Genomic DNA, 21,773 nt, shown 5'->3' on the forward strand with positions numbered 1-21,773 from the left:
AAATGATATTGCTGTGGAACTTTCATGAGAGTGTAATAGAGTATTACTTTCTGTTTGGTGGAATTGTGAAATAGAAGTCAATTATACGTTCTTGCTCAATCTTTTGTCGCTTTGAATGTGTCATGCTTGTCATCCTCAGCCTAAGCAATGTCTTACTGTAATTTAAATTTCAAAATAACTGAGTGACGTTTTGTCGACGCACTGGTCAAGTCTCCAACGCAGCGAATCACATGAATTTGACACTGAGACTACTATACTGTGTTATAGTAGTCTCAGTTTGACATAATCCATTATATATTACAGTATATACGAGCGAAAAATATCTTTATGAGTAAGGAATTGTTGCATAAAAATTAAATACACGGGAAATGGCAAAGTTCACGAAGTCTATTCTGATTAATCATTTTACAAAAAAAAAAGTGCAAGCAAAGGAGGGGGCGTACGCCCTCTACGCCCCCTCTGGATCCGCCACTGCTGAAGACGCAACATTACACTGTGTTAGTAAAAGTATCCATTCTATCGAAAAATAATTTAAATAATATTCTCTGTTTAGTAAATATTTGGCATAATAAGAACAACATGTTAATAAATCCAGCAAAAACCACAAGTATGCTAATGTATGTATGTTTTGTATCTTCCTGCTTTAGTAGGAGCACCACCATGAGTTTTGGTGTAAAGGAGGACATTTAACACACTGTATACACTACATATTTAATGTGAGCATTTGCCTACCCAGTTTCCCAGCCTGGCCGGGACGGGTTTTACTACCAGAAAGATAACCTTCCTATAAAACAATAAGTACTCCCCAAAGTAAAAATATATTATACAATCAAATAAATGATAGTATAGATGATACAATTATTCAAATGGTGAATACACAAATGGTATCAGGAATCGAAATAGATCACCACCTTACTTGGAAAAAGCAAATTAATCAAATTTCTAAAATCATTAGCTGCAGGTTGTTTATTTTGCAAAAATCAAAAAATACTTAGAACACAAAAATAAAATTGTATTTAATAATCTTATATTTTACCAATATTTGACTACTGTTGCACAGTATGGGGTAATGGTAATGAAGAATGCCTGCAGAGATTATTAAAACTCCAGAAAAGAGCAGCAATCGAGAGAATTTTTTGACAGATTAAATTGGTTAAGTTTCCGAGACAGAATTTCATATCATAAACTAATTCTAGTGTATAAAATCTTACACGACACAACTCCTGATTATCTGAAAAAGTTGTGTGTTCAGAACTCTGAAATTTATGAAAGAAATTTAAGATCCGTCTCAAAAACAATTTGGTAGTTATTCAGGCAAACACAAATATAATGAAAAAATCTTTTGCATACAGTTCTGCAATTCTATGGAATAGTTTACCAACGAACATATAAACATCAACATCATTCAAATATCTCCATCAAGCCACACAGAGATAGATTATTAATTAACATGAACACTATGAATGATATTAATCTGATGTATATATACTACTTGTTTGTTTTTATTGTTTTTATTGTTTATCTGTATGTACTATATCATTTTTGTACTTACTTTATGAGGACCCCAAGTAAGATTAGTAAAAACTAATTGGATTACCCGATTTAAATAAAGAATATTATAATAATGATAATAATATATATCATTATTATTAATAATAATATTATTATTATTATCTTTCAATAACAGATATGTTTGTTGTTGCCCGATACTCGTCAACCTCTTTGTTTATTTCATCATGTTAGACGATTCACAAATGTGTCACTGGATTTTTACTGTTCATGAGTAAAGCGTCGGGTGCTTCTAGATAATATGTTGCCCTTTTGCAGCACCTTTGTTCACTCCTAGTTTTCATTTTGTGTGGTTCAAGATATATTGTAAGATTTTGTTGTCCTACACGTATGTGCGTGGTTAATTGTTTTGGAAAATTGAATCAACACTTATAAATTTGATTCATAGGAAAGGCTTTCCCAGGCATTCCTTTGTCAGGTATATCTTGATATGTTTTCTATGTCAAAAAAACTTATCGTTATTTCAAAAATTCACTTTTGGTTGTGGATACTTTAAATGTACCAATTATTTATGAATGTGGTAATGTCTAATGGTTAGACAAAAGACAAAATCTACCAAAATATTATTGCAGGAAAGTTTTTCACTGACGACGACGTATCAAATAGATTGAGAATCACGACGACTGACGCTAACAACAAAATGACTGTTATCGCATTTTTTTTTTATAAGTCTCGTTTTTTCTCAATGTTTAGTTGTCAGTGTGAGGATTTCGGAAGTATATTTGCTCTTTCAAATATTTTGTATGAAATTTAGCCAATCAATGTTATATCTGGAATAATTACACCTTATGCAAGAATCCTGGGTTTTGATTGGTTGATAGGCAGTGTATTTTTCACCAATTTACTGTTATCAAATGAATATCGTTCATTTTTTAACGCCGCCGGGGTATATGCAAAAAGGATATGCCTTTTTTACCCTCTCTGCCATGGTATTTGCCAAAACATACTCTATCCGACTGGACGTTTGTAACGTCATGATCATTAATGCGTTTTTGAACGTTAACATTCGGTGTAATTAAACAGATATAGCATGTTCTTGAGGGGTATTTGCGAAAAATACCAGTCTTGAGAATGAATTCCCCTCGCCTTTGGGCTCGCGAAATTTAACATTCTCTCGACTGGTATTTTTCGCAAATATTGGTAAAAAACCTAGATGGCCGAGTGGTTTAACCAAGCCTGTGTTCAAACCTGATGATTGAGAGTCTAAACCCTGCTATCAAAAATATGCTAGGTTATGTGACTAAATGATGAATATTATAAACTTATAGCTAAACAAAATTCTGATCTGCAAGGTATACCATCTAGATATCCCAAGGTTATCCAATTGAGAATGCATGTTTTACAGTTGTCGCATAAACATTTTTACATACATATATATGCAATCACAAATACGCACCAACAATGGCAGATAGTTTAAATTAGTTGAAAATCATATCTTACTCATTATGAAATTCCCAAAACAATAGCCAAGACAAAATCTTAATTGTTTTTCATTTTATTTATCAATCTCACTTGGTGCGGACAGTCTCACTTGCTTCTGAAAAACAAATGTGAAATAAGTATTAAAAAAAAACTTAGTGTGTTCTATATTATAGGGCTCTATAATTGCTGCTTAAAATCCAATATAATCTTATAGATAATGAATATTACAGGAACAATGTAAAATAATGAAGTTCTCATTGAAATTAAGTTGCAATAACACAAAGCATAATCGTCAGAAAGAGCCATCACTCCATAATTACAAAACCTTTGTTAGTGTAATCCTCCGTATACATTTAGTTGTTTTTTCGAAACAAATCTTAAATATCAATTTCATTAAATATTTATGTATTTGGAATATTGTATTCCTTTTGATTAAAACAAGGATTTTGAGTTCATAATACTCTACTGGGCTTGTTTCTTTGTAAGGATGATTAAAAACACATAATTATTCCCCTTGTATGGTTATAACGAATACTAATTCATTCTGTAAAAAATATTTGAATTGTAGTAATGAATGAAATAAGCAGTCTGTTAAATCTAGTTTAAAAGACTAACTGTACTAGCATTAACCATGTTTACATTATTAGCAATTAAACAATGATGATCATTTTACAGTATTACAGGATTGTATATGAGCAGCAAGAACAAAACAAACATATGGACGTCTTTGTATATGATTTTTTTACGCGAATTATATGTTAGTATGTCAGTCGTTTATTTTGAAATATAAATTGTATTAAATGAGACCTTTTTACAGTTTGAATTTTGTTTATTGCAAGAAATTGAAGGTCATAAGGGGAAATTAGAATATATAATTACTGATAGCCGACATATTAAATAAATTTCTAACATCTGGAGGATCCTTTAATTATTAAATCAAACCACTTTTGAAACGACAGGGGTCCAAAAAGTGGCTTCTAACCAATTCCTGATAAATATATATATTATATGTATCTTCCTAGTTCCGATGTGAGTTGATATTGACCAAATATTTTGTTTAAAGTGTGCATTATTCGAATATGTCTCTTTTTGTTTGTAGTTTCTGTTGTGTTTTTCTCATCTCATCTGAGTACTTTGCTCTGTAATTTTTTATTTTGATTCCCATTTGAGATTATTCGGTAACTGAAATCGCTTATGTGCCCATACATGTCATTGATACAAGGACACCATTCGTAAATATAAATCAACGTGCAGACATCTGAAACGTTTAGGTACTTCACATCCAATTTTTTATTGTAATATTCTATACTAAACACAAAAATGTCGTCATTCACCTAAAAAGCTAACCAAACCTTTAAACAGACTTATTCAGAAGTGATATAGTTACGATACTGTTGTCAGGTCATTAAATATTGCATTTTTTTTAATTAATATTGATTCACTCATTGGGTCTTTGCATCGGGAAAAACACATTTATTTCAAAACCAGTTGTTGGCATGACACGGGTTATGTTCTTCTCGTGTATTTTATGATGGTATGATAATAAACCTCTAACGGGAGGGATTGTACTTGATGTTCATATGATGAAGACATAATCTTTCAATCAGTTTAGTTGAGGTCTGGAGCTGGCGTTTTAGTAACTGTTAGTAGTCCTTTGTTAATTTGTGTTGATCATTGTCATTTAGCTTATATAGTTTCTTCTGTTACCCGTTCTAACATCGGACTCGGACTTGTATAACCCTGCTGCATTTTTGCGCCTGCCCCAAGTCAGGAAACTCTGGCCTTTGTTAGTCTTGTATGTTTATTTATTTTGGTTCATTTCTATATTTCGTATTTTACTGTGACGTCCATTTACGCTGAACTAGTACACATTTTGTTAAGGGGCCAACTGAAGCCCGCCTCAGGTGCGGGATTTTCTCTATGTGTTGAAGACCAATTGGTGGCCTTGGGCTGTTTTCTGCTCTTTGGTTGACACATTCCCCGTGACCATTCTCAATTTAATATGTCCTTTACCAACATTCTAAAAATTAATTCTGTTACATTCCTACTGACCTTTTTCGGATACATGTTAAAATAGACATGGACAAGGACCACGGCAACCAAAATCTTGTCCACTGTAATAAAAAGTATAACATATCACTTTGACGTCTGTAATGGGCTATTGTTATGAAAATCATTCATTTCTTACCTACATTGATTATATAAAATCTTCAATATTATCCATTGATTTTGTATGCAATCTGTTGACTGAGCAAGATAGTAATTTCGTGGATACTTGATTTTGTGTTTTGCAAATTCGGTGTTGACATGAATATCAATTATATGGTCATTTTTATAAATGTCCTGTTACAAAACTTTGAATTTTTCGTAAAACTAAGGATTTTCTTATCCCAGGATTAGATTACCTTAGCCGTATTTGGCACAACTTTTTGGAATTTTGGGTCCTCAATGCTCTTTAAATTTGTACTTGTTTGGTTTTAAAACGATTTTGATCTGAGCGTCAACCATGAGTCTTATGTAGACGAAACGCGCGTCTGGCGTATTCAATTATAATCCTGGTACCTTTGATAACTATTGCCAAAGTTTACACACAGACCTTAAGGGGATTATTATTTCATTGAACACATACATACGTGGTAACATACATAACTATCCCCACGAAATCCACCAAAATTTATACCCCACAAATAATAATGAACCAACAATACAGATTTTCCTTTTAGTAATCTTATGAGACAAATCATTCCTCAATTACTCGGTAATAATACTATACGTCACATTACAACTGTAATAGAAAATACATCAATATACCTACACATAAGTATTATGGAATTGTATAAAATTGACAATTCTGATTTATGATGAATGCTTGTAGACCGAGTTTTGTGAGTGTTGTGGTAAAAAAATAAGCAGTTCCTAGTTAAAGGTGTAGTAAAACACATGCACATTTATTTTCTCAACAACAATGTGTAAAGTTGAATATTTATCTGGTACAGATAGTTTTCTATTGGTGAAATTTGAGTTACAAATTTGAGTCAAATCTGATGACCAGCAATCACATAATCTTATACGTATTTCAAAAACCTTAAACAGTTGTATATGTTTAGTTTTCTATGAAATTTCAATCAAACGTTAAGGGAACAGGAGAATAATTTAGCAATCTCACGGGTTTCATGAAAATTGCAAACAATAAGAACAAGCGAAACTGCATATAGGAAAAATCATATAATCATAAATTTTAAAATTATATAAATTGCCACTAAATTATCTGTTTTATTAACACAACATAACTTTTATAATTTTTTATAAGTGTCATCAAATTCGTTTTTACTGTAATGTCAATTTAAGTGAACGTGTTATATGTAAAAACATTGACCAATGAGGATTCTTTGGACAAAGCATATACGACGTAATGTTTACGTTTGCCTTTTCGGCACTTTTTTCACAATGTTCGGAAAATTCGACCATTTACTCCTTACCAACGTTTATTTGTAAAATGGAACCGATTAATTTTAGGAATTCGTTGGACAGGCTTTCAAGAAGCAATATTTCAAAATATTTGAACTTGTTCAGATATCTACATAAATTTTATAATGCATTCTTCTATTTAAAGGATTTATAATTTGTTAAATCTCGGAAAGTTAAAATATATAAAAGTTATTTTTATACATTTATTTTTTAATGTCCCGTTGGTAACTTTTACCTCTATTTCTATGGTATTCATATGGATCAACCCGTGATATCACCAACTTACGTTACCTTACGGTTGGTGTTAATAAAAACAATGTATCAATTTTATCAATTCCGAACAAAGAGTTCTTCTTGTCAATTCAAATGCGACAGACAAAATAAAGAACGCATTTCTCTCATGTATTCTCTCTCTGATTCATGTCCGGAAGTTTTATGTCATAATGCTCTTAAAAAAAATGAACACAACACGTTGTAAATTTCATGCGTTCGAAGCGTTTTTTTTTAATTCTACCTTCACCAGGAACGGTCAAAGCCAAAGATTTGAAAGCCAATGATGTATAAGAACCGAAACATATATCTATGTTTATTGGCTATACTTTTTGTCAACTACGGTCATATCAGCTCCTCAACGTTTGTATTAGGTTTTGATTCCAAACACTTTGGCTTCGAGTATCACTAAAGAGCCATGATATATGGAAATGCGCTTCAAGTGCATTAAAAATGATCCCGTGTTTTGCCTTTGTTATAACTGGATCGAGATACCTCTGCTATTTAATTGTTAGTCCCAAGAGGGCATCACAATCCCGGAAGTGTAATGCTTCAATACTTGGAAGGAAATAGGGATATTGATTAAAGAAATTTGCAGTGGTGAAACTATTGACATTATATGAATTATGAAATGTATCACTTAAAATTGCTCTGATTCATCCTATGTGTTTGGCTATACCTTTGGTTCTTTTAGAAATATTTTGGCACCTAGCATCACTGGGAAACTGTATTGAAGTGCTTCTGGTTCAATAAAATTTAAACTGTTATATATCAATACTTTTAAATTAAAAAAAGGATCTAGAACAGTTCTCATGTCCAATTCATTGTTTGATATTCATAAGCTGGGGTTTAAATATGCCAGCTCAGCATATCGCTTTGCAAATTTGTTAAGCCTGTACGACACAGTTTAAGGGAGACAATATCAATTGAACAGTGATTTCAATTAATTTAACTATGTGATTTGTTTTAAAACATAATAGATGAATTGTTTGTTTTGTAGAACATACTTACCTGCATCGCATGAAACATTCATTTTCGAAAGTCACACCAAATCTTGAACAAACTAAATCTGTTATCGGATTACAACCACAAAGTTGGGAAAGTACATCATCTAAAATTGGAAACGATAACCATTAGAATTCTTCTGAAACACAGAAAAGGCTTTTCCTTTCCAGTACATAGTAAAGAATTTCTATTTAACTAAAAAGTTATTTTTAGTTAACACATGTAAAATTACAGTTATTGGTACCGAAGATTTTGACTATCGGCACAGAAAAGATTATTTAAATCATATCAGTCCGAAAAGAAAAACGTTCTAGTTAATGAAAATATCTTGGGCGACCTGTACGCTGTGTTTGTTTGTTAAAAAAAGATATAACTGCAATGCATTTTGAAGCTTGAAATATGTAAGATTAAGATGGATTTTTTTTTAAGAACTGAGATTGCAACATCTTCTTCATGCAAAAAATACAACATTTGACTAATTGATTTGGTATTTATGTTATTTAAAGATTAACAAATTTATTCTATTTGTATGAACAAGTAGGCCATAACATCTCATTAAAGGTATATATTTTAAAATTATTGTCACAGATGTTAATAATGGAAATATTTTAGGTACAAGCTTATTTTGATGTACTTCATCCATATTTTATATGAAGTGTTTATCGACTGAGTCGAGATGAATTGAGTAAAGATCCAACGGACAATACATTTTCCAAAAGACGAATACTTTAAGATACAGTCTTTTCGTTATACTGGAATTTAATCATCAGAAAGAACAATATGATATTTTAGATTTGTTGACCATTCTGTCTTTATGCAATGTAATCTATTGATCAGTTTGGATAATGTTCACTTGATTTGTAATTAGTGATTAAATATAATACACAAGGTTGTCATACAATTAATTTGATAGAAACTATACTATTTATTTTACTTTATTTTAGATATATTAAATAACTATATAATAAATGCATTTTAAAAGCTGTTGAAGGATACAATTATATACTTTTCTTATATTACGTATTTCTATACTGATTTGAACACGTCACAAACAAAACAAAAACTATTCTTAAAATATCATGTTTACGTTTAATGAAGTTTTATACATAGTCTTTTTTAGGGATCAGTTAATATTAGAATTTCTTCAATCGCGCTAGTCTTAAACTACATGTATGACCGTTTTAACTGTTTTAGGAGAGTTAAAAAGCGGTAAATGTTCGTTCTGTATTCTGCATTTATTAGATCAAAATTTTGTATGCGACTCTTGAACAAGTATTATATTTTTTGTGATTTAGTTTTGTGTTTTAGTTTTGTGTTATTACTCTTAGTTAGGAAAATAACCACTCATGAATTTAACTCGTTTTGTTTCGTTAGAGTTAAACATCTCTAGAAGGATATTTACAGGTACATATTCTGAACTGAACCTTCAAAAAAGCTTCGAGGATTTAAAACTTGTTGGAGTTTAGAATAAAATGACTTGAAACTTATGTTGTGAGTAACGAACATGTGTTATGTTTTATCAACTTCTATGTTGGTACTGCTGTTATTCTTGTCTCCAGGTGTGCTTTTCAACAAAAAGTCTGTCCTTCGAGATTTGAAAGCTATAGATAATGCTAATTATGTGTGTCGTTCTATTTTGTTGCATAATGTTCTGTAACCAACGTTGCTCGTCCTTTAGGCAAAGTCAATACACGGTTTTGGCAGTCCTTTGACTACCTTTTTTCGTTCATATTTCACTCAAAGTTTTTATATTCTTGGTCTTCTTTATTCTATTGTCAGCAAACCTTATATATTTCTAGTCTTTCAAAGTTGAATTCAAGAATGCACCAGATGAGATTTGTTGCAGATCCCATGTTTTGCAGACGTAAATCCTACCATTGGTTTTTAGTACTACTGGGTAAGTGCCAGATTAGGTTGCCTATGTCAATAGGGTTCCAAGTGTACCATCAATCGAGGAGCCATGGGTTCGGTTTTAGCAGGATAAATATAACAATTCAATGTTTTTGGAAATTGTTTGTTCGTTAAGCAATGCAATTTTCGTTAAACTAATGTTACAACTCACTGAATGAAAGATTACCATAGACTGGATAGACTGGATATTTCTAGGCCATGTTGATTGAATTTCTCCAAATGGTTTTCGAATGGATTTTTTACACTTTTCGTCAAGAGCATACTTCATAAATATTATGCCAGGAACGCCTAGTTTTGCGCTTAATAATGACATCATTTTTTGTTTGAAGAACTATTGAATGCATTAACGATACCAATGAGCATAGAGACATTTATGAATAAAACGTAATCAGAGGAATTGAAGCGCATATATTTGTAGAAATAAATTAATAACTATAGTGCAAGTGAAACGAGGAACGGTTACATTTAAAACGCGTTTGACAAACTAGTACTTAAGATTTTTAATTGAACACGATACTGGAGCAAGCACTGAATCTAACATGCAGTTACTCATTAGTTAATACCTGTGACTATGGCAAGAAATACCAGCATCAACAATGCGAACTTCATTTTGTCTTCCTATGGCCGCTTCAGTAAAACTGTACTTTCTACAATAGTGTAAAATATAATGCTTGCTGCCATCTATGACAAGTAAAGTAACTATAAGTGATGCTGATGATGATGATATGTATCCTATTGTGAAAATCCTATATACGCTTGAGCGTTTCAAAACATGTATGCACGTACAATCTCTAGAAGTAAATTGTTAGAAAAATTAAAATGTGCTTTTACAAACTTCGGAAACCAGAAGAAAAGCGATGCAAACATTGCGGTTTTCAATTCGCAGTCCTTGTCGTTTGTCATATTTGATAGAACAAACACTGGTTGAATGCGGATCATGAAAAGAGAAATGCGATGTACATAGTTTTTTTTTTATTTTAGGAGCGACGATTCAAAATGTGTGTTCCGTGCATAATGCAAACGTGAATTGTGCATCTTTATACATGACCTACCGCATGGTAATTTAGATATTAAAGGTTACACATATAGTTGTGGTCTAGATTACAATCTACTGTGGATTCATTAATGTTCATGGGATACCATTTTTCGTGAATTTCATGGGTTAAAGTAGACAACGAATTTTACTGCTCAGCTAAGTGCACGAAATCAAATATCTACAATATGAACTGTTTCCTCGATCCAAGAAAATTGATATCCACGAAAATAAATATAAATGATTAATAATAAAGTAATATTTAATACTTAGAATCGTTATTTTGACTAAAAATACCATAATTAATGCCAAAATTCGGAAAATCTCCTATGATATAAATAAAAATCGAGATCTCTGTACAACTTTTCGGGTCTATTAACTTTAAAGCACTTAAACGATCCCTTTAGTTTATACAAGTTATATAACAAGGTTTGCGTTGCTCATGCTCAAGCTATCATACGTGTTCTTAATTATGTAGTTTAGCGATATTAAAACTTCAAAATAACAGATAAACATTTTATGAACAATTAGGATATAGTTTATAAAAATAAAAAAACATATACAAAACAAATACAAAAATAAATATAAATCAAATGCTTTAAAAAATCAATTGTAAACGGTCTTCCCCCTTTGAAACATGATTGATTGTTATGTGTTTGTTTGTTTGTTACTTTAAAGGGTCCATATTAGTGTGTTGGTTAAGTTTCTATATTTAGTTTGGAAAGTTTTTATTCTATTTCAGGTCCCGCGCGCGTATTTGTCTCGCGCCAGATTATGGCGTCACGTGACGACGCCTTATAATAGCGAAAACTTAGCATTTTTATTTCTTTTTAGGTGGAGACGTTGGACAGACAACATGTATAGCGACGGAATGCACACAATGTATTTCTTTTGTTATTGTAGGTATTTGATGTTTTGATCAAACTTCACGAGAAGTGCATGCTTTGGATTTACTTGATCCGGTGAAACTTTAAAACACGTTTATCGATTATTTTCATACAATGTACATTTTTCAGCACCAGTTTGTAACACAGATTTGTATTTTAATCTAGGAGCAGACATTTTATTGTAGGATTTCACTAAGATTTACGGAGCTAGCAAGCGATTTTTACGGCATTGAAATTTCTGCTCTCTACGAAAATTCTTAGGAGGTAGCTGGCCAACATTGTTATATCAAGGTGTAATACATGTATACCCTGCTGACTGCAAATTTTGAGGTCAATTGGACATGTAGTTTCAGAGAAGATCAGATAACATGCATGTGGAATTTTTTTTCAGAAGAATAATAATAACAATATTAAAAACCAATCGTTCAGAGAACAATTAAAGGTCTTTCCACCGGAACATCGATAATACAGAACGAAATTTAAAAAACGATGTTAAAGGTATCACTTTTGGTGTAATTTGTTACTTCAAACTGATTTTAAAAATTAAGATTCTATGTACTTTTTCATCGAAATATGGTACTTCCGGTTAAGATAAGTTCACTTCTGGTTAATCTTTTAAAAGGTCAAATGTCAACAAAACCAAATGCAATAGAACTAATGGTTTTATAATGAATCAGTATGAATTTTTAGCAAAGGTCAAAATCTAGAACTCGAATTGACCTTTGACCTTGACCTCAATTTCAAGGTCATAGTCAATTATCTCAAATAAAAAAATCCCTGATCATTCACTTGTATGGTTTAGGAGTAATACTGATTTCAAATACATAAGGGGAGAAAAATCCCGAAAAGGATGACCGAAACACTTTGACTTAAATGTGTTGAAGTTGCGCCATGTCGTGAACAATTATCTGGCAAACGCATTGTATCCTTAACTGTTGCAGTTTCTTTGGAATAAAGATACCAAGCAAAGTTCAAATTTAGAACGACCTCGACCTCAATTTCACGGTTGTAGGTCAGTTATTTCAAATTAAAGATCTCAGGTCATTCACTTGTATGGTTGAAGAGTAATACTGATTCAAAATACATAAGGGGAGAAAACTCCTATAAAGCGTGACCGAAACTCTTCGACTTAAATGGGTTGAAGTTGCGCCATGTCGAAAACAATAATTTGGCATTTGCATCATACCATTAACTGTAATGGTTTGTTTGGATTATAAGAAGATAACAAGCTGAGTTCAAAATTTAGAACATGACCTTGACCTTTGACCTTGACCTTAATTTCCTCCAAATGGACCAAGGACTTCATATCAAAAGACTTTAGGCCTCTATTACTTATGAAGTATGAATTTCTTCAACATATCAGTTATTGAAAATTTTTAAAGGGAAATAACTCCCATAAGATGTCATTGGATTACTCGGTTTAACTTAACCAAAACATCTTTAACATTAGAAAAACAATTTGATGAAAAAAGTTTGTTGATATTTTTTACGGTATCAGAGAAATAAAGATAAGAAGAAAAAGGGGACAAGGGGAGATAACTCCTATAAGAATAAGTGTTCGGTTACACAGGGTGAGTTGGGAAATCCCCATCACCGTTCGACATCATTGGCCAAAAATTCATTCGATATGTCGTAAAACAAAAAAGCATCTCAGACGGCAAAAGAAAAAAAAAATAATCAGAACATACTTGACATAAACAAAAGGTCTTTCCACGAAAAGTGGAAAGACCTAAAAATAAAACGTATTACAGTAAATCCTACTGAAGTCAATATATTTGAACAATGTGGTTGTAGAAAATGTACACCATCTACTGAACACATTTATTCAAGTTGAAGGTTGAATTAGATGAAGAAAAAAAATATATATATAGATATATAAACAAAAATCCCCACTGGTGAACATGATTTTTTCAGTTTTTCTTTAATTTGTACTAACTGCCTGCAAGAAAGGCACAATTGTCACTCTGTTTTTATAATGCTAAAGGAGTATGACAAAAATCAGCATGCACATTCACATATATTCATGAATATTATGTTTATAGTGGATGTCATTCAATAAACTGAATACCCTTCAGGATTTGTTTTTTGGGGTTCTTGTTACTGAATATTTTCTCCTTCTGTTAAGTGTTTTGTTGACTGTTGTTTGTTTTTCGAAATAATTATTAAGTTGTCCTGACTATGCACGATATATTTGCTACTTGACATTTCATAATCAAGAAATCTATCAATATTGAACCTAGTTTGGTTTTTTTTACTTAAGCTTGAAATTACTATCATTAATTTGCATCCTTAAGACATTGTTTTATCGTTTAAGGAATGTAGATATCACGTTTATTAAAAAAAAAAATCAAATTCTAAACGTGACCGGGAAACGAATTGATAATCTTTAAAAGTGAATTCCAACATGTTGATTGAGAATCAGAGCCGATGGCATTATACAAAAACAAAAACTCTAACTGCCCGACGTCGTACCAAGATCTATGACTTTCGTTAACAATTTTGATGTTACAATCTATTTTGGACATTTTAAAAGATTATTCGATAGAAGGTATAACACTATTCATTTTAACTGTTTTAAATGAAATCGCTTCAGTATCCAGAAAATAAGTAAGTAATCGGTTTTTACTCGCCAAAACAAGAACGTTAAGTTTATTAATACTCTAATGAAGTGCAATGAACAGGGAGTAAACGGAGAACTACTTTTAAACATTATTTATACAGTGTTTAATAATTATACTTTACCTTACCTTCACAACACATATTACTTAGTGTATAAGCTCTCTAAATTTCTTGTCGTATTCCATGGATTTGCCGTCATTGACTGCTATTAACTATAAGTCATGGATAAGGACTTACCTTCAACGATTCAAGATGTAACTTTTCAAGAAGACATCACCTAATATGTATGTATATTTATAAATATAAAAATATAAACAAAGTAAGATGATAAATCAAGGAAAACGAATCGTCAAGGAAACAAATCCATCTTTTGGTTAGCAAAAAGAAAAGAAAAAAAGAAGTAAACATGTCAAGGATTCAAGGTTATATTTGTTTAAGAATTTGAGGAAAGTGGCATGTTTTACTTGTTTACGATTCCAGGAAAGGTCAATGTTATTTGACAATGAAAAGATGATCGAGTTTTGAGCTTCGACTTTAGTAATGAATAGGTTAGATATGATAGAGATAAATGAAATAATTATATGAACTACAATACTTATAATAACAATCATAGTAGTATATATATATATATATATATATAATGATAATAATAATGATAATAAAATATAATACTTAGTAATAATTGAAGAATTCAAATATGGAAAAATATTCAACGAGTGACCAAAAAAAACTTAGTTCATGAAAGCGCGTAGCACATGATTTAATTGGCAGGTCGGTCACGAGTTGTATATATTTATCTATAAGTTATTATTACATTGACTGATATTTGTAATGGAAATAAAGTAGAAAAATTAATAAAAGGAACTATTTCTTTTCTAACACATACCCAATTCGTTTAAATGCAACATCATCGACAATGTCTTGACAAGAGCCATTGTTATATGACGTTATAAGATTTATATGAAATCTGAAATTATCGGGTTTTATTAGACTGGGAAATCACGGTATTTCATTGCAATTAATGTAATAATAATAAATAACTGAATAAATAGATAACTGAAGCACTGTAAAGGACTATTGAAACCGACCTCTATACAAAATGCTTGTTTTAAGGTGGTATGGGTGTCTTCTGGCATCTTAGATTGTAAAATAGCGGAACACAATAGGTTTAGATTTTAATTAGGTCAGTACATCTGATGCAGAGGAGCAACTAAATAAGAAGATTATTAAATGAACAAATTAATGTGATTTAAAGTTATAAGTAATCATTCTTTTGCAAAAAAGAACAATTTTTGCTTAATTTTGGTTTTTTTTAGCTTTGCGTACTAAGAGGAGGTTACTAAAAAATAGAACAATTTAAAAACAGATCTAATGGAAATGTTTTGTATTAATGTTATAGCAGGAAATGACATACGATGACCCCATTGTTTAAAAAAAAAATTCTGAAAGCATATTATAAGAGCTATCTTCTAGTGTTATATCTAAAAATTCTAATATTTAGTTTTTCTTCTATTCACTTTTTGATGCTTTTTCTCTATATAATCCATACAACATATGTCATTTTATCAGCACATGTAGCTTAAAACAAGCTCGGTGACCTGCTTTTTTATTATAATTTTGAACATATCACAATATATACTACATTTTGACAAAGAATTCTGTTATTTTTTCCATATCACATGAAACAAAGATATTGATGTTTCTATTTAACATGTTATTGCTCTACTTAATGGAACCATACAATCTTCAATGAATTGCAGAATTCTACTTCTGACGATTTATCGAATGTTGTTTTAATTGTTTTTCATTATGGAATGTACTTTTTACTCAAATGGAAATAGCTGCACATATTTTGGTATCAAACAGCAATTTAAACATTGACTCGATCTACTCTTCACTACTATTTAAACGATGTCAACAAAAACTGTTATTCCGCTAGTTTACATGTTCTTGCTTGCAAAGTGAGTGCAAATGATAATGCCTTTGCTGTTTCCTTCCGAAAGGATGCAATATAAGAAGATGTGGTATGATTGCCAATGAGACAACTCTCCACAAAAGACCAACTGACACAAAAATTAATAACTATAGGCCATCGTTCGGTCTTCAACAATAAGTCCCATATCGCATAGCAAGTCATAAAAGGCCCCGAAATAAAAAAAGTAAAACAATTCAAACGAGAAAGTTTTGGATTATATATTGATACGTACGTTAAGTTATGTGTAGTTTGACAGAGTGGGTGTTTTATTGTGTATTTTACTTTACAAAATAAGGCCACGAAAGGTAAAGAGGGAGGTTTGTGTTCACATAAAACTTATTTACCCTATCACTCTTTGTGCCTGCATAAACCATGTCAGTCTACCTTGACAAAGACATTTTCGTGGTTTTCTTTTGTCCTTTTTGTTTGTTTGTTTGTTTGTATTTTCTGTTATACTGGAAGAAACGAAACGGAATTTGTGTTTAATGTGGTATGTAGTACTGTCTGATATTTTTGGCAATTTCTGTTTTCTTAAGAAAAATACAGATGTAAAACTTGTTAAATGTTAAATTTCAACTCATCATGGATACCAGGATTTTAATTTTGTATGACAGACGGGCGTTTCTTCTAAAATTGACTTATCAGTGACACGCGAATCAGCAAAGTAAACAAGTTCAAATAAAGTACGATGCTGAAGAGCACTGAGGATTTAAAGTTCCGAAAGAGTTTAGGTTTTATTCACAGGGATAAGTTGGTGTTCCTTTTCAGGTTTATTATATATTCTTAATACGTTTTAAAGCCAGTGTCAGATCTAACATTCGTAGTTAAACGATGTTCAAAGAGTACAGATATTAGTTTAAATTTGTTTTGAAATGTATACAGCATGCAATATACTGTAATACAGGTTCCGTATAGTTTCCATTAATTTTGCAAAATGACAATATTTTATACGAACTAAGCAGGGAAAATTTTCAATGATTCACATGTACAAGAGATGATAATGTGTAAATTATCTCCCCTCAAATGTTCCGTTGTGACAATATATATCGCTAATCGTTCGCCATCAATAAACATCGAAGATGTTCCGTAAACGTTTGACACAAAAAGAGAAAATGTATTACACTATACAGGATTATGTGATAGTTGATAGTAATGCATGTATGACGTCAGTATGTCAAATGTCACACAATCTCGGGTCAATTAAGCTTAATTCCAAATAGTGATAATGTTTATATTATTCATACAGTAGTTCTTGTCATCATTTATTTTGTTCATCAAGCTACTTGTATTAATTTAAAAGATACGTGAAAAGGTTAATTACCACACAATGTTCTCTCTGATGATAAAATTTAAGTGAATACGTTAATCACAGCGAACATAAAATAAAGGATACAATAAATGCAGTTAGGTCAGTTGCATATCTTGACTAACATCTAGAAATTGACAATATGGGTTGGTTGAGAGTAGAACTTTACGACAAAAGAGATGAATTCAGCTTCCTAATTCTAAAAGTTTTAAGTGGCGAATTTGAAATCATCCCCTAGAACATTTTACGGACGCCATCACAAGTTGGTTGACCGTTATGGAATATCTGTTTCACAAATGACTACGGATATGTTCCGATCGTCGTTACCACAATACATATACCGTCCTCCACTTACCCAAATGTGACCTACCGAATTAGACTTATCAACATATTTGTACTTACAAGAGCAAAACGACGGGTGCCAAACGTTGAACAGGATCTGCTTACCTTTTCAGAGTATCTGTGATCACTCCCGGGTTTTTGTTGGGGTTCGTGTTTCTCAGTCTTTATTTTTATATGTTTTGTTCGGTATACTGCTATTTGTCTTGGTCTTTTTCGTTTTTTGCCGAGGCGTTGTCAGTTCTGAGTGTCCCTTTGATATCTGGCTCTTTTTTAAAATGAAATTTTTAGGCAAAGTAGAAAAGCATGATAAGTAATTTGACTGAAGAAAAAGTAAAAATATAAGAAAATTTAAACTTGATAGATGGAAGTTTCAATCTGAGGATCAAGTTCTTTTTTAACATGAAAGATTGTGAAGGCAATCAGAGAAAGCAAATAACGAGACAAAACTATATATAAACAATGCAAACCTGTTTTAATATCAATTAAGTTTGTGGTAAGTTGTTTGTGGTTAGTCGTTAGTGGTTAAGCAGTCATCAATTAAGTTATATGTTTGTGGTTTGTGGTTTGTGGTTTGTGGTTAGGACGTTAAACAGTCATCAATCAATCACTCTTTTTGATGTCTAAAATTTGTTAAACAATGAAATAACCAAAAATAGAATCAGAACAGGAACATACTTAGCACCTGCAAATTTATGCGTTTTTATTTAAACGATCAGCCAGCAGTCAGCAATTGGTCATCAGTCAGTTAAGTTAGCATCACCCCCAGTTTTTGGTGGGATTCGTGTTGCTTAGTCTTTAGTTTCCTTTGTTGTGTTATCTGTAGTATTATTTGTCTAATTGTCTTTTTATTTTTGGCCATGGCATTGTCAGTTTGTTTTCGATCTATGAGTTTGAATGTCCCTCAGGTATCTTTCGTCCCTCTTTTAGCACTTATTAGCAAATTCCGTTTGACTGATTGAAATGATCGAACGGATTGATCCGTCTGAAAGATTCAACTTTAATGTTGACTACTAATGAATCAAGGAATCGTATTTTCGTTTCATTTAATTAAAATGGCGCGTAGGAAAAGTACGAATCGTCTTAGTACAGTAGCCCGACATATTTTTTTTTCAATTTTGTAGCAAAACGGTGTGTTAGAACAAAAGTGAAATATGCAAAATAAAACTTCCATTTAATTCTCAACAAAAGATTCCGTTTGTCGTAAATATATAGGCATTTTTGTAATAAAACCAAATAAGTTTGCTAAAGTTTACTTAAACACTGAAAATGCTCTAAATGAAATCAAGGGAACAATTCAAATATCAGTACAGGATTTTAAATAAAACTAAGAAATATGGACACTCTATATAATGCAAGCAAAATATATACATGTGTAGTATATCGTCTCTTATATTCATCACATTTTATGAAAAACACCCAGTCCCTGTCAAAACATAATTTTATCAAATGACGGTTAATGATTTTCATTAAAAGGAATGATTGCAATACTTTTAAAAAGTACACAATTGTAAGTATCTTTACTCTGATATCAATAACATGCTTGTTTGAAAAGCGACTCATCCTGAGGAATAAAATATACTAAGACACAATGACAGTTTACATTAAAATAAATAATTTGTGAACTCTCATTCAACGCAAACAAAAGTTCAAATATATTTATCCAGATATCATTGACATATTATATTAAAAAATATTTCATCTGGAGGCATTTTTAATGACTAATGAAAATAACGATGCATTAATCTTATTAAAAACAATGAAATATGGTCATTTTAAAGCAATGCAAGCAAAATATAGGTACGTGTAAACAATGTAAAAACAAAGCTTTTAGTAACTTATCTCATGTATCTTTTATATTCATCAAAATGTTTTTTTTATATATTTCAGGAAAAACAAACAATTCTAGTGAACGAAAAGTACTGATTACTTATGACAGATCATCAATTGCAATAAAAAGAAGAAATATAGGGTTTTTTTAACAATCCAAAAACACAATTTTATGTATCTTTTCTTTGATATTCTTTAAATTTGATGCAAATAATCCTTCCTGAAATACTACCTGTACTACCATCTAATGTAGGTTCCTGATTTCCATTAGAATGAAGAAATTATTTCACTCTTATTGAAAACAAAAACAGTTAAATTATTTTTAATCCTTTTATTATTTACGCTTATCAAAAACTATTCATGAAGGGGCATTTACATGACAGATTGTTAATACCGGCGCATGATTATAAGTAAATAGAAGAAATATAGGTATCTTTTAAGAACACAAACAAACTGTTGAGTGTTTTCTCTCTTATTTGCATCTTATTATTTTTTTAAAACAATCTATCCTGATTACCAAAAGAAATGACATATTCTACAGGAATGTACTAAGAATACAGTAAAAATATTGATTGTAGCAATGATCTGTCCTGCGGAAACAGCAAAAAAAAATAAATAGGCAGAATTGTCTTATCTGGATTATTGTGTTTCCTCCAGGTAATATTCCAATTAACAGGAAAAATTTGACAGAAAGTAAAATTCCTACCGGGATTCCTGTTAAAATGCCCTGCTAATTTGAATATTCCTGGTAGAGATTTTGTTTTTCTTTTTGAAAATTAATTTTCTAGCAGGAATCTAAAAGTATTCATTACAAACTTAAGTGTATACATATTTGAGCCCTGAATGCTCTTCAACTTTGTTCTTGTTTTTGGCTTAATTAACAATTTTGTATTCGAGCGTCACTGATGAGTCTTTTTTAGACGTAACGCGCGTCTGGCGTACACAATTATGATTCTGGCATCTATGCACGGGTTTTTATATACACGACGGGACACTCGTCGGTTTGAATATTAGCAACAGAGAACAAAATCCTGAGGTAGCTGCAACATGTACAAAGCTGCCGTGATGTGTTTTTGAATCTTTTTTTTCATTTTAATTATGGAAAAAAAGCGGTAACACATTTCTATTTTTTTCAAAAACACTTTTGTTGGTATATCATTATGTTAACACCAAGCAGGTAGCTGTGATCAACATATATACAAGCAAAATTTTCAGTAAAGCAAGCTACGCACTTAAAAAAAATATACAAACCATGTTAAAAAGTCTAGCTTAAAACTCCTCCATTACCCATTCTTTCTTACATTTCAATATTTTCCTGGTAAATATTTTATCTTTGCAGCATTGTGTTTATCAACAATCTCAATTTTTTGTCCTCCAACTTTAGAATTTGTAAACGAGAACTTAGTTGCTTATAACACAGCAACATAAAGATAATTATCACACATATTTCTAGTTTAAAATAACTGAATACAAATCAATATTAGTCAAGAATGATACACTTAAAAAAGAAAGATTTATGGTTGAAATATTTTCTGGTTGGAAACAAAATATTCTGTTTACCCCTACAATGAATCAAAATCCTTCTAGAAAATCGGAAATTTCCCCCTAGTACTGATAGGAAGTAACAGGAATTTATGATCCTACGATAGACCATGAGGCAACTTGCTAAAACAGTTTCGGTATTTTTTTCACTATTATTCCTATATAATATGTAATGAAAAACAACCTATCCTGTATACAACAAGTACTTTTTAAAATGATGGTTGATGATTTCAATTAGAATTAATAAATAATTGCTTACTTTACATGGTAAAGTAAGTAAACTTGCAATTCAGAATGATGAAAACGATAGTGAGAGTAATGTGGCTGTGATATTTCACACTTTTATGTATATAGCACACCTGCTTTGTGCTTAAATTCGTCATTGTCATTAGAAAGTTAAATGATTCACTTTAAGGTATTGCTATTTAAAAAAAAATTATTTTAAACGCATATAGATAAATACTTGTGGTTAAAAACAAACGTAAAATGTTTTCATCTTGCGTCTTAACTGCTGACCCTGTCATTATATTTTCAGTTTTATCTCCATCTTTACTTTTTAATTGCACTTTTGTAATGCACACTACTCTCTATCATGTC

At 31.2% G+C, this 21,773-nt stretch overlaps 1 protein-coding gene and 1 long non-coding RNA gene across 2 annotated transcripts in view; one reads left to right on the forward strand and one right to left on the reverse strand.

The window, feature by feature from the left end:
- LOC127732215 (fibrinogen-like protein A) overlaps positions 1–21,773 on the forward strand; it is a 127,901-nt gene that overhangs the window by 84,840 nt on the left and 21,288 nt on the right. The gene's annotated exons all lie outside the window — the stretch shown is intronic.
- Positions 3,049–10,313, reverse strand: LOC127732218 (uncharacterized). The gene is made up of 4 exons (XR_007996129.1): positions 10,209–10,313; positions 7,741–7,840; positions 5,044–5,105; positions 3,049–3,106 (listed from the first exon to the last, which is right to left on the reverse strand). It is a non-coding gene; the product is annotated as an uncharacterized LOC127732218 (long non-coding RNA).

Source organism: Mytilus californianus, unplaced genomic scaffold, assembly GCF_021869535.1.
Source record: "Mytilus californianus isolate M0D057914Y unplaced genomic scaffold, xbMytCali1.0.p SCAF_22, whole genome shotgun sequence".
NCBI lineage: Eukaryota > Metazoa > Mollusca > Bivalvia > Mytilida > Mytilidae > Mytilus > Mytilus californianus.